The sequence below is a fragment of the Heptranchias perlo genome, chromosome 20 (genome assembly GCF_035084215.1).
Source record: "Heptranchias perlo isolate sHepPer1 chromosome 20, sHepPer1.hap1, whole genome shotgun sequence".
Classification (NCBI taxonomy): Eukaryota; Metazoa; Chordata; class Chondrichthyes; order Hexanchiformes; family Hexanchidae; genus Heptranchias; species Heptranchias perlo.
Window position 1 is genome coordinate 25936233 of NC_090344.1, and position 12902 is coordinate 25949134.

The following is a 12902-nucleotide window of genomic DNA, read 5'->3' on the forward strand; positions in this document are numbered from 1 at the left end:
TACACAATACATAACATAATAAAATTACATAATATTATAAAAAGGTTATAGGGGCGTTGGAGAAGATGCAAAAAAAAAACGATTTACCAGGATGATACCAGAACTGAGAGGATGTAACTATCAGGAAAGATTGAACAGCATGGGGCTCTTTTCTCTAGAAAATAGAAGGCTGTGGGGTGACCTGTTAGAGGTCTTTAAGATTATGAAATTGTTAGACATGGAGAAAATGTTTCCACTTGTGGGGGAGTACAAAACCATCGGTCATAAATATAAGATCGTCATTAATAAATCCAACAGGGAATCCAGGAGAAACTTCTTTACCCAGAGAGGTGAAGAAAAGGTGGAATTCGCTACCACAAGGAATAGTTCAGGCCAGTAGCTTAAATGCATTTAAGGGGAAGCTCGATAAAATAACGAAGGATGAATGAATGGAAGGGTTTGCTGATAGGCTTAGATGTAGTATGCAGGAGGTTCACGTGGAGCATCAATGCCGGCATAGACCAGTTGGGCCAAATGGCCTGTTTCGCTGCTGCAGACTCAATGTAATTCAACATAAAGAACATTCCTGCAGCTGCCGGGAAGGCAGACTGAGGGTCTGACTCACAACAGGATGAACTTAAAAAAAAAGGGGGCGGTTATATTTGAACCATAGCCCTCTTAATCTGCATTCAAATGCTCTACCACTGAACTACACCCCCAGATCTCCGAAAGTCTTTTGCACACACAAGGTAACGGAGCTCAGTACGTGTCCGTCACCAATGTTGATGGAACCAACCGGAACAGACGCGTCATCAGTTATTCTGGGAGACAAACAACCACGGCAATCAGAAATGTTTCATGAATGGAGTGAGTCACACTATTGCGCACAGATGCGATGCACAACCGCACATGGAAAGTCTTGTCACTGAGCTTCAGTGAACACAACCTTACCACAGAACGCGGAACTAGAAGCACCAGATAAACGACACCTGAATTGCATCCAAATGTTTCTCCAACTGCAGTTAAATGCTCTCTCACTGTGCTCTGACCCCAGCTCTTTCGATCGTTGACGTCTACACAAGCAACACCAGGTTCAATGTGCAGTTTCACAAGATCATGCGATCAGTGCCATATGTGTAAGTGTACAGCATATCGCATCAATGTAATAAGAACATAAGATAAGAACGTAAGAAATAGGAGCAGGAGTAGGCCATACAGCCCCTCGAGCCTGCTCTGCCGTTCAATCAGATCATGGCTGATCTTCGACCTCAACTCCACTTTCGCTTTCTATCCCCAAATCCCTTGATTCCCCGAGAGTCCAAAAATCTCTCCATCTCAGCCTTGAATATACTCAGCGACTGAGCATCCACAGCCCTCTGTGGTAGAGAATTCCAAAGATTCACAACCCTCTGAGGGATGAAATTCCTCCTCATCTCAGTCTTAAATGGGCGACCCCTTATCCTCAGACTATGCCCTCTACTTCTAGACTCTCCAGAAACATCCTCTCAGTAACTATCCTGTTAAGTCCCCCAATTTTTTTGTATGTTTCAATGAGATCACCCCTCAGTCTTCTAAACTCCAGAGAGTATCGGCCCATTCTACTCAATCTCTCCTCATATGCCAACACTCTCATCCCTGAAATTAATCTAGTGAACCTTCGTTGCACCGCCTCTAAGGCAAGTATATCCTTCCTTAGATAAGGAGACCAATACTGTACATAGTACTCCAGGTGAGGTCTCACTAAACCCTGTACTATTGCAGCAAGACTTCCTTACTTTTTTACTCCAACCCACTTGCAATAAAGGCCAACATGCCACTTGCTTTCCTAATTGCCTAATAAATAAGCATCCAGCAGGGATTCGGCAAGTGCGGAGAGGAGGAGCTCGTGTGCAAAGCAATGGTAACACATGTTAAGTTAATACATTCAGTTGCAGGTTTCGGAACAGAAATGGGTCTGGACTAAAGTCACCAAACAATGTGCGTAGTGGGGAAAGTAATAAATCAACTTCACCACAAGAGGCTAAAATGACCCAATAGTAAGGTGTTTTGATGGATTTGAACCAAGCACTCTTACGTGATTTATGGTCAAGTGTTTTATTGCTGAACTAAACCCACACAGGATAATATCCACTGTTACACCCTGGTTCAAAAAAGGGTGTATGGATAAACCCGGCACCGACAGGCCAGTGAGTTCAACCGCAGTGGTGAGGAAGGTTTTATAAAGAATAATCCAGGACAGAATTAATAGTCACTTGGACAAATGTGGATTAATAAAGGAAAGCCAGCACGGATTTGTTGAAGGCAAATCGTGTTTAACTAACTTGGAATAAAATCATAGAAATGTTACATCACGGAAGGGGGCCATTCAACCCATCAAGTCCGTGCCAGCTCGATGGAAGAGGAATCCAGCCAGTCCCACTCCCCCGCCCAATCCCGATAGCCCTGCACATTTTTTCGTTTCAAGTACTTATCCAGTTCCCCTTTGAAGGCCATGGTTGAATCTGCCTCCATCAGCCCCTAGTGCAGTGCATTCCACATCCTAACCACTCGCTGTGTAAAAAAGTGTCCTCATGTATTATGTACCGATGAGGATCCACAAACAAGTGTTCTTTCATTATTGGCCCGATTGTTCTTCTGTTTAGAGGAATATATTTCTACTGAACTCTATTGGTCTCCGTTTTAAATATTTGCCTCTCCTGTTCTATCTCTTTGTCCGTCAACATTTATTGCAGTTTATCTTCCCTAGTTCCATTCTCATCCGCTCAAAATGAGCTTTGTTCTAATCTATCACTTTGGTCCTTGTCTTACTTCTGTCTTTCTCAATCTTTTACGGTGGAGGAATTGAGGGAGGGAGTGACTGTGTGAGGATGTGAATGAGTGAGCTACTTAGTGAATGAGTCTGTAAGTGAGAGAGTGTGAATGTGAGTGAGTCTGTGAATGATTGAGTGAGTGATTGAGTGAGTGTGAGATAGGGGCTGGGACGGCTGGCAGGATCAACGAAATCACAAAATGGAGACAGGCAGACAAGAGAGGCATCGTTTCTGGATCTAGTCATGGCAAATAAAACGGATGAGAAAAGAAAAGTAATCGTAGGGGAACATGTCGGCACTAGCGATCATAACATAATCGGGATTATAAGAATGATGGAGGAAGAGGGCCAGAAGTTTGTCATCAGCACTTGCTGGCTCCATTTTACGGTCAAAGATAGCCTTTCAGCATTTTCCACTTTTATTTCGTGGACAATTCACACTTTGAACACTCACATATTCTTATTTCATTGCCAGGATATGAATTCTGCAATTTACACGCTTTTCCATTCATTAAGACACACTTCTGTTCCGTCACCTGTAACAGAATATATTGACTTGACACGTGTTACAGTCACTTCACACACTATCTCCTCCTGTCCACACTTGCCTAATGCCTGCTGGATGCGTATTTATTACATTGATGCGATATTCTGTACAGTTACATATATGGCACTGAGAAACGACCCATTGAACCTAGTGTTTCTTGTGTTGACTGCAACGATCTAAAGAGTTTGGGACAGGGAACAGTGAGAGAGCATTTAACCGCAGCTGGAGAAAACTCTGGTTCAAATTCAGGTTCCGTTTGTCTGCTGCTTCTATTTCCACTTTCTGTGGTCAGGATGCGTTCACTGAAGCTTAGTGACAAGGCTTTCCATGTTGGGTTGTGCATCGCATCTGTACACAATATTGTGACTCTTTTCATTCATGAAACATTTTTGATTGCCGTAGTTATTTGTCTCCCAGAATAACTGATGGCGTTTCATTTCAGCATAGCGATATCAATATTGATGATGACCAGGTACTGAGCTCCATTACCTTGTGTGTGCAAAAAAACCGCCTAGGTGTGGGGGTTTAGCTCGGTAGTATGGCATTTGATTGGTGATCAAGCGGTCTTTGATTCAACTTCAAGCGCCCCCTCTATCTTTGAAATGTTTTCTCCAGAGAGTCATACAGTAAGTCTGTTCCTGCAGCTGCAGGTTTGTTATTTACGTTGAGTTGCATTGAGTTCACAGCAGACCATTTGGCTCAAGTGTTCTGTGCCAGCATCCAGACTCGTTCATCTAAAACTCTCCATCGACCCTCCCATTCCTTTCTCCTTCGTGTGCTAAGCTAGTTTCCCCTTAAATGTATCGAAGTTATTTAACTCAACTATTCCATGTGGTAGCCAGTTCAACATTCTTACAACCTTTTGCGTAAGGAAGTTTCTCCTGAATTCCTTATTGGATTTATTAGTGATTATCTGATATTGATAACCTCCAGTAATGGACTCCCCACAAGTGGCAACATTTTCTCTCCCTTTACCCGATCTAATGTATCCCCCAGTGGTCCAAATAATCTGGCAAGTATACTTTTGTTATTGATGTGTCTTTAGAATAATTTACTATTTCTTTTTATATTCCTTAAGAATTAATTTCCTCGTTTCTCATCGCTTTCTGAATTGTTTTTTACATCCTTCCAAACCTCTTCCTATTCCCTTTTGCCTGGCCAAACCTCCAGAGTCTGACCCCGCCCTCGGCGTCTGACTCCGAACCCAGAGACTGGACTGCTACCCCAGAGTCGGACCCCGCTCATAGCGTCTGACGCCTGCCCCAGAGTCTAACCCCTCCATAGAGTCTGATTCCACCCACAGAGTCTAACTCCTCCACCAGAGCCTGATAACTCATCCAGAGCCTGACTTCTCCTCCAGACACTGACTCCTCCCCCAGAGGCTGAATCCTCCTTCAGAGTCTGACACCTCCCAATGCCTCAGTTTCTTTGACTTTGATCAGTCACTGTGCAGACGTAGAATTATAGAATCATCGATTGGTTACAGCACAGAAGGAAGCCATTTGGCCCATCGAGCCAGTGCCTGCTCTTTGTAAGGGCAATCTACTTTGTCCCATTCCCCCGCTCTTTCCCCGTTGCCCTGCAACTTTAATCCCTTCAAGCGTTTATCCAATTACCTTTCTGAAAGCTGCAATTGAATCTGCCTCCACTGTCCGATCAGGCAGCGCATTCCAGATCATAAACACTTTCCTTAAAATAAATAATGGCTTAAATAAGGTGGACTGGGAGAGAGGAAATGTTTCCATTATGTGGGGAAGACCAGAACGAGAGGTCATCGCTATAAGATGGTCACCAGTGTGGTGAGAATGTGGAACTCGCCACCAGGAGGAGAAGTCGGAGCAAACAGGACAGATGGGTGAAAGGGGAAGATGGATGAGCACAGGTTGGGGGACAGGGATGGAAGGGGAGTGTGATGGGGTGAGATGAAGTGGCGAGGGAGGATGCTCGTGTGGAGCATCAACAGCGGCATGGACCAAAGCAGATGAGTGGCCTGTTTCCCTGCTGTAGACTCGATATGAACATCAATCCTGTTGTTGCAGGGAAGGACGGACTGAGTGTCTGATTCCCGAGATAAGAATTTAAAAGGAGGAAACTGGATTTGAACCCGAGACCTCTTTATCTGCAGTTAAATGCTCGGTGATGATTTCGTGCACACACAAGGTAACGGAGCTCAGTATCTGGCAGTCACCAATGGTGATATAACCAACCTGAACAGAAGCTGCATAAGTTATTCTGGGAGACAAATAACTATGACAATCAGAAATGTTTCATGAATGGAGTGAGTCACACTATTGTGTATAGGTGCGATGCACAACCCAACATGGAAAGCCTTGTGACTCAGCTTCAGTGAACACATCCTTACCACAGAACGCGGAACCAGAAGCAGCAGCCAAAAGACACCAGAATTCCAACCAGAGGTTTCTCCAGCTGCAGTCAAATGCAATCTCACTGTGCTCTGCCCCAGCTCTTAAGATCGTTGCGGTCAACACAAGAAACACCAGGTTCAATGTGCAGTTCCACAACATCATGCTCTCTGTGCCATATATGGAATTGTACTGAATATCGCATCAATGTAATAAATAATCGCCCAGCAGGTATTCGGCAAGTGTGGACAGGATGAGACAGTGTGTGAAGTGACTGTAAGTTGTTTGAAGTCAATACATTCGTTTGCAGGTTGCGGAACAGAATTGGGCCTTAATGAATGGAGATGTGTGTAACATGCAGAATTCACAACCTGGCCACGAAATGAGAGGCTGTGAGTGTCCAAAGTGTGAATCCTCCAGGAAAAGGAAGTGGAAAATGCTGAAAAGTCTCATTTTGTCCGTCAGATGGAGGCAAAAATTGGTGGCGACAGGCTTGTGATGGTCTTTCTCAATCATTATTCTAAACTTTGTCATGTTATGATCGCTATTGCCTAGATGTTGCTCGAAACTGACATTTCTTATCTCCTCCGTTTCACTTCCAATTACTAGATGCAGCAGTGATTCCTCTCTTGTCTGCCTGTCTTTGTTTTATCATTTCATTGCTTCAGCCTGCTCTCCCAGCCTCCCTCTCGCAGTCAATCACTCAAACACTCACTCATTCACACACTAACTCATTCACTCACTCACTGCCACAATCCCCCTACCCGAAGAGATTGAGAATGTCATTAGTAAGACAAAGTAATAGATTGGAACAAAGCTAATTTTCAGCAGATGTGATTGGAACTACGTTAAATAAACTGTAAAACATTTTGACAGACAAAGAGATAGAACAGCAGAGGCAAATATTGAAAACGGAGATCAATAGAGTTTAGGAGAAATATATTCCTCAAAAAACAAACTAGTCAATATTGAAATACCATTGGGTTGCCCATCCCCATCTGTAGACAATACATAAAAGAATAAAATTACACAATATTATAAAAAGGATATCGAGGCATTGGAGAAGGTGCATAAAAGATTTACTGGGATGATACCAGAACTGAGATGAGACATCTATCAGGAAAGATTGAACAGGCTGGGGCTCCTTTCTCTAGAAAAGAGAAGGCTTAGGGGTGACCTGATAGAGGTCTTTATGATTATGAACATTTTAGACACAGAGAAAATGATTCCACTTGTTGGGGAGTCCAAAACCATAGGTCATCAATATAAGATCGTCACTGATAAATCCAATAGGGAATTCAGGAGAAACTTATTTTCCCAGCGAGCGGTGAGAATGTGGAACTCGCTACCACAAGGAATAGTCGAGGGGAATAGTGTAGATGCATTTTAGTAGAAGCTGGATTAACATATCGGGGAGAAAGGAATAGAAGGATATGCTAATAGGGTCAGATGAAGTAGGGAGGGAGGCGGCTCTCGTGGAGCATCAATGACAGCATAGACCAGTCGGGCCGAGTGGCCTGTTTCTCTGCTGTCGACTCAATTTTGCTCAACATAAACAACAAACCTGCAGCTGCAGGGAAGGTAGACCGACGGAATGACTCCCATCAGGATGCAGTTAAAAAAGGGAGAGCGGATATCTGGATTTGCACCAACGACATCACGATTTGTAGTTAAATGCTCTGCCACTGAGCTACACCCCCACATCTGTGATGATTTCTTGCTCACAAAACGTAACGGAGCTCAGTACCTGGCAGTCAGCAATGTTAATATAACCAACCTGAAAAGAAGCTTCATCAGTTTGTATGTGCACCAAATCATCACAGATGTCAAGGTGTGGCTCAGTGTTAGAGCATATAACTGCAGATTACAAGATTTTCGGTTCAAATCCAAACGCCTCCTTGCACGTTTAACTTCTTACCTTGGGAACCGTGCACTCAGTCTGCCTTCACTGCAGCAGTAAAATTGTTGTTTACATCGAGTCGACAGCAGAGAAACAGGCCCACTCGTTTGGTTTCTGCCATCGTTGATGCTCCACACAAGCATCCTCCCACCCGACTTCATCTCACGCGATCTCCCTCCCCTTCCGTTCTTTTCTCCCTCGTCTGCTGCTCCGGCGAAGAAACATAGAAAATAGGAGCATATTCGGCCCTTCGAGCCTGCTCTGCCATTCAATATGACCATGGCTGATCCTCTATCTCAATACCATATTCTCGCTCTCTCCTCATACTCCTTGATGCCTTCAGTGTCTTGAAATCGATCTCTCTCATTCTTCAACATATTCAGTGATTTGGCCTCCACAGCCTTCTGTGGTAGAGAATTCCACAGGTTTCCCACCGTCTGAGTGAAGAAATTTCTCGTCATCTCAGTCCTAAATGTCCTACCCCGTACCTGTGACCCCTTGTTCTGGACCCCTCGGCCAGCGGAAAAATCCTCCCAGTATCCAATCTGTCTCGTCCTGTCAGAATGTTTTTGTTTCAATGAGATCAGCTCTCATTCTTCTAAATTCGAGTGAATACAGGCCGAGTCAACCCAATCTCTCCTCTTCAGGGTCAGGCCCTGAGGGCGGAGTCAGATACAGGGGCGGGTTCACTTTCTGGGGGAAGAGTCAGATTATCGGGTCGGGGTGGGTGTCTGGCTCTGAGGCAGGATTAAAGCTCTGGGGAAGAGTCAGGCTCTGGGGGAGGAGTCAGTCTCTGGAGGCGGAATCAGGCTCTGGGGGAACAGTCAGACTCGGGGGAGGGGACCGACTCTGAGGGAGGAGTAAGGCTCTGAGGAGGAGTTAGACTCTGAGGGAGGAGTAAGGCTCTGAGGGAGGACTCAGACGCTGTGGAGGTGTCCGGCTCTGAGGGCGGAGTCAGTCATTGAGGTCGGAGTCAGTCATTGGGGGAGGAGTCAGTCATTGGGGGAGGAGTCAGGCTCTGGGACAGGCGTCAGACTCGGTGTCGGGTCAGACTCTGGGGGAGGTGACAGATTCTGGGGCAAGGTTCAGACTCTGGGGGAGGAGTCCGACTCTGGAGGTAGGGTCAGACTCTGGGGGAAGGGTCAGACTCTGGGGCAGAGGTCAAAGGCTGGGGGAGGGGATCCGACACTGAGTGCCGTGTCAGATTCTGAGGGCGGAGGCAGACTCGAAGGGAAGAGTTAGATTCTGAGGGACGGGTCAGGCTCTGGAGGTGGAGTCATATTCTTGCCTATCAGAATAACTCATGAAGGTTCTTTTCAGAATGGTGCGATCAATGTTGATGATGGCCAGGTGCGAGACTCCATTGACTTGTGTGTGCTAACGCTTCATGTAGATGTGGGGGTGCAGCTCAGCGGTAGAGCATTTGACTGCAAATCAAGAGGTCTTTGGTTCAAATCCAAGCGCCCCCTCTATCTTTTAATTGTTCCCTGTCGGAAGTCATGCAGTCAGTCTGTTCCTGCAGCTGCAGGATTGTGATTGACATTGAGTCCACAGTCGGCCATTTTGCCCACTTGTTCGATGCCAGCGTCCATTCTTCCTCCCTCGTTCATCTCACCCTTCCATTCCCGTCCCCTCTCGACTTTGAGGGAGTGCCAGAGAGAGATTAATCAACTTCTTAAATATTTCCCACTCCTGTTCTATCTCTTTGTCAATTTTTTTCAACTTCCCCAGTTCTGTTCTAATCCGTTCAAAATTAGTTTGTTTCAAATCAATTACTTTGTTATTTGTCTTACTTAAGTATTTCTAAATATTTTACTGAGGAGGGATTGAGGGAGGGAGTGAGTGTGTGAGTGAGTGAAGGAGGGAGGAAGTGAGCGAGGGAGGGAGGGAGTGAGTGAGTTCGTGAGCGTTTGAGTGAATGAATGAGTGAAAGCGAGAGGGTGACGGATAGAGCAGGCAGGAACGATGTAATGATAAAAGGGAGACAGGTGGGCAAGAGAGGAATCACTGCTTGATCCAATAATGGAAAATGAAACGGTGCAGGTAAGAGTAGTAAGTGTAGGAGAATAGCCAGGCACTCGCGGCAAGATTTAAAATAATGATTGAGAAACACAGCCACAAGCCTGTGGCCAGCAATTTCGATTCGAATCCGGAGGGTCAAACAGAGGCTTTTGAGCATTGTCCACTTTGGACATTCACGGTCTCTTATTTCATGGTTAGGTTGTGAATTCTGCAATTTAGACACATTTCCATTTGATAAACCAACTTCTCTTCCGTAACCTGTAACTGAATACTTTGACTTAACACATGTTACAGTCGCTTCACACACTATCTCCTCCTGTCCACACTTGGCTAATACCTGCTGCAAGCTTATTTATTAAACTGATGCGATATTCTGTACACTTACATATATGGCACTGAGAGCATGATCTTGTGAAACTGCACATTGAACCTGTTGTTTCTTGTGTTGACTGTAACCATCTACAGAGCTAGGGGCAGAGCAGAGTGAGAGAGCACTTGACAGCTGCTGGAGAAAAATCTGGTTGAAATTCAGGTGTCCTTTGTCAGGTGCTTCCAGACAAACGTTCTGTGGGAAGCATGTGTTCACTGAAGTCTGAGGGAGTGAGTGAGTGTGTGAGTGAGTGAGGGAGGGAGGGAGTGAGGGAAGGAGGTAATGAGGGATGGATAGAGTGAGTGAATTAGCGTCTTCGTGAGTGTGCGAGTGACTGAATGAGTGAGAGCGAGAGGGAGGCAGGGAGAGCAGGCAGGAGTGATAAAACTACAAAAGGGAGACAGGCAGACAAGAGAGGAATCACTGCTGGATCTAGTAATGGGAAATGAAACGGAGGAGATAGGAGAAGTAAGTGTCGGCGAATATCGAGGCACAAGTGATAAGGTTTAAAATAATAATTGAGAAAGACGGCCACAAGCCTATTGCCAGCACTCTGCGAGCATCCGCGGGTCAAGTGGAGGCTTTCAGCATTTTCCACATTTATTTCCTGGCGACGTCACACTTTCGACACTCACAGCTTCTTATTTCATGGCCAGGATGCAATTTACACACTTTCTCTTTCGTTAAGTCCCACTTCTGTTCCGTAACCTGTAAATGAATCTATTGACTTAACAAATATTACAGTCACTTCACACACTATCTCCTCCTGTCCGCTCTTGCCAAATGCCTGCTGGATGTTTATTTATTACATTGATTCGATATTCTGTACACTTACATATAAGGTAGTGAGAGCATGATCTTGTGAAACTGCACATTGAACCTGTTGTTTCTTGTGTTGACTGTAACGATCCACAGAACTAGGGGCAGAGCACAGTGAGAGAGCACTTGACAGCTGCTGGAGAAATATCTGGTTGAAATTCAGGTGTCGTTTGTCTGGTGCTTCCAGTTCCGCCTTCTGTGGTAAGGATGTGTTCACTGAAGTTCAGTGACAAGGCTTTCCATGTTGGGTTGTGCATCGCATCTGTGCACAATATTGTGACTCACTCCGATCAGGAATCATTTCTGATTGCTGTAATTATTTGTGTCCCAGAATAACTGATGAAGCTTCTTTTCAGATTGGTTCTCACTTCAGTGATGGCTGCCAGGTACTGAACTCTGTTGCATTATTTCATCCGTGGACGATATCAGTGGGTGCATTGCTTAATTGCAGTGTTTCATTGTAAATCAAGCGATCGCTGGTTTAAATCCCGATACTCCCTCTTCTTTCTAAATAATTTTGTGATTCATACAGTAAGTCTGAATTCCCTGTAGCAGCAGGATTGTTGTTTACATTGAAGCTTCAGCAGAGAAACAGGTTTGCTATCTCGATTGGTCAATTCCGGTATTTATGCACCACATGAGTCACCTCCTGCCCGATTCCATCTCGTTCTATCAGCCACACATTCCTTTCTCTTTCATCTCTTTATCGAGCTTCCCCTTGAAAGCATCTATGCCATTTGCCTCAATTATTCCTTTTGGTGGCGAGTTCCACATTCTTACCGCCCTTTGGGTAAAGAAGATTCTCCTGAATTCCCTCACAAATGGAAACGTTTTTTCTACGTCAACCCTATCGAACCCTTTCAAAATCTTAAAGACCTCTATCAGGTCACCCCTCAGTCTTCCCTTTTCTAGAGAAAAGAGCTTCAACCTGTTTAGTCCTCCTGAGAAGTATATGCTCCAAGTTCTATTGTCATCCTTGTGAATCTTTTTTTCAGCTTTGCCAATTCCTCTTTATTCTTCTTATAATCTGTCGACCAGAATTGTTCACGTTACTCCAAGTGTGGTTTCCTTTTTCACTTCACCTCTGAACTTTCCATTCTCAGCCTGGTTCTGACTTGTATTATCAACCTGACATCTGCCATACGGCCACTTCCTCTGCTTCATTTTATTCTCTATCTCCTTCGTCATCCAGAGAGCTCTGGCTTTAGTTGCCCGACCTTTTCCTCTTGTGAGAATGTACACAGACTGTACCCGAACAATCTCCTCTTCAAAAGCCGCTCTTTGCTCGATTACAGTTTTGATTCCATTTTACCAGGGCCGGATCAGTTCTCAATCCTCTGTAATTGACCCTCTTCCAATTAAGTATTTTTACTCCAGATTAATCCTTCTCCTTTTCCATTGTTATTCTAATCCTTGTGATACTCTGTTCGCTGTTCCCTGAATGCTCCCCCAAGGACACTTGCTCCACATTAACTATCTCAATCACTGGAACCAGGTCCAGCATTGCCTCCTAACTAACAGGTTACAGTTGCTTCACACACTAGCTCCTCCTGCCACACTTGTCAAATGCCTGCTGGATGCATCTTTATTATATTCTGTATACTTACATATATGACACTGATAGCATGAACTTGGAAAACCACGCATTGAACCTGGCACTGCATTTGTTGACTGCAAGTATCTAAAGAGCTGGGGGCAGAGCACATTGACAGAGGATTTAAAGCAGCTGAAGACCTCTGCTTGAAATTCTGATGTTGTTTGGCTGGTGCTTCGAGTTCCGCATTCTGTGGTGAGGATGAATTCAATGAAGCAGAGAGACAAGGCGTTCCAAGTTTGGTTGTGCATCGCATCTGTACACAATAGTGTGACTCACTCCGTTCATGATTCATTTCTGATTGGTGTATTTATTTGTCTCCCAGAATAACTGATGAAGCTTCTTTTCATGTTGGTCATATCAACATTGGTGACTGCCAGCTACTGAGATCCATTACATTGTGCGTGCAAGAATGGTCAACAGATGTGGGGGTGTAGCTCAGTGGTAGAGCATTTGACTGCAGATCAAGAGGTCTCTGGTTCGAATCCAGGTGCCCCTT

At 44.8% G+C, this 12902-nt stretch overlaps 2 non-coding genes across 2 annotated transcripts; both read left to right on the forward strand.

Annotated features, from left to right (window-relative positions):
• Positions 1 to 8995: 8995 nt before the first annotated feature.
• On the forward strand, positions 8996 to 9067 carry trnac-gca (transfer RNA cysteine (anticodon GCA)). The gene has a single exon. It is a non-coding gene; the product is annotated as a tRNA-Cys (tRNA).
• A 3763-nt stretch (positions 9068 to 12830) lies between these two features.
• trnac-gca (transfer RNA cysteine (anticodon GCA)) lies at positions 12831 to 12902 on the forward strand. The gene has a single exon. It is a non-coding gene; the product is annotated as a tRNA-Cys (tRNA).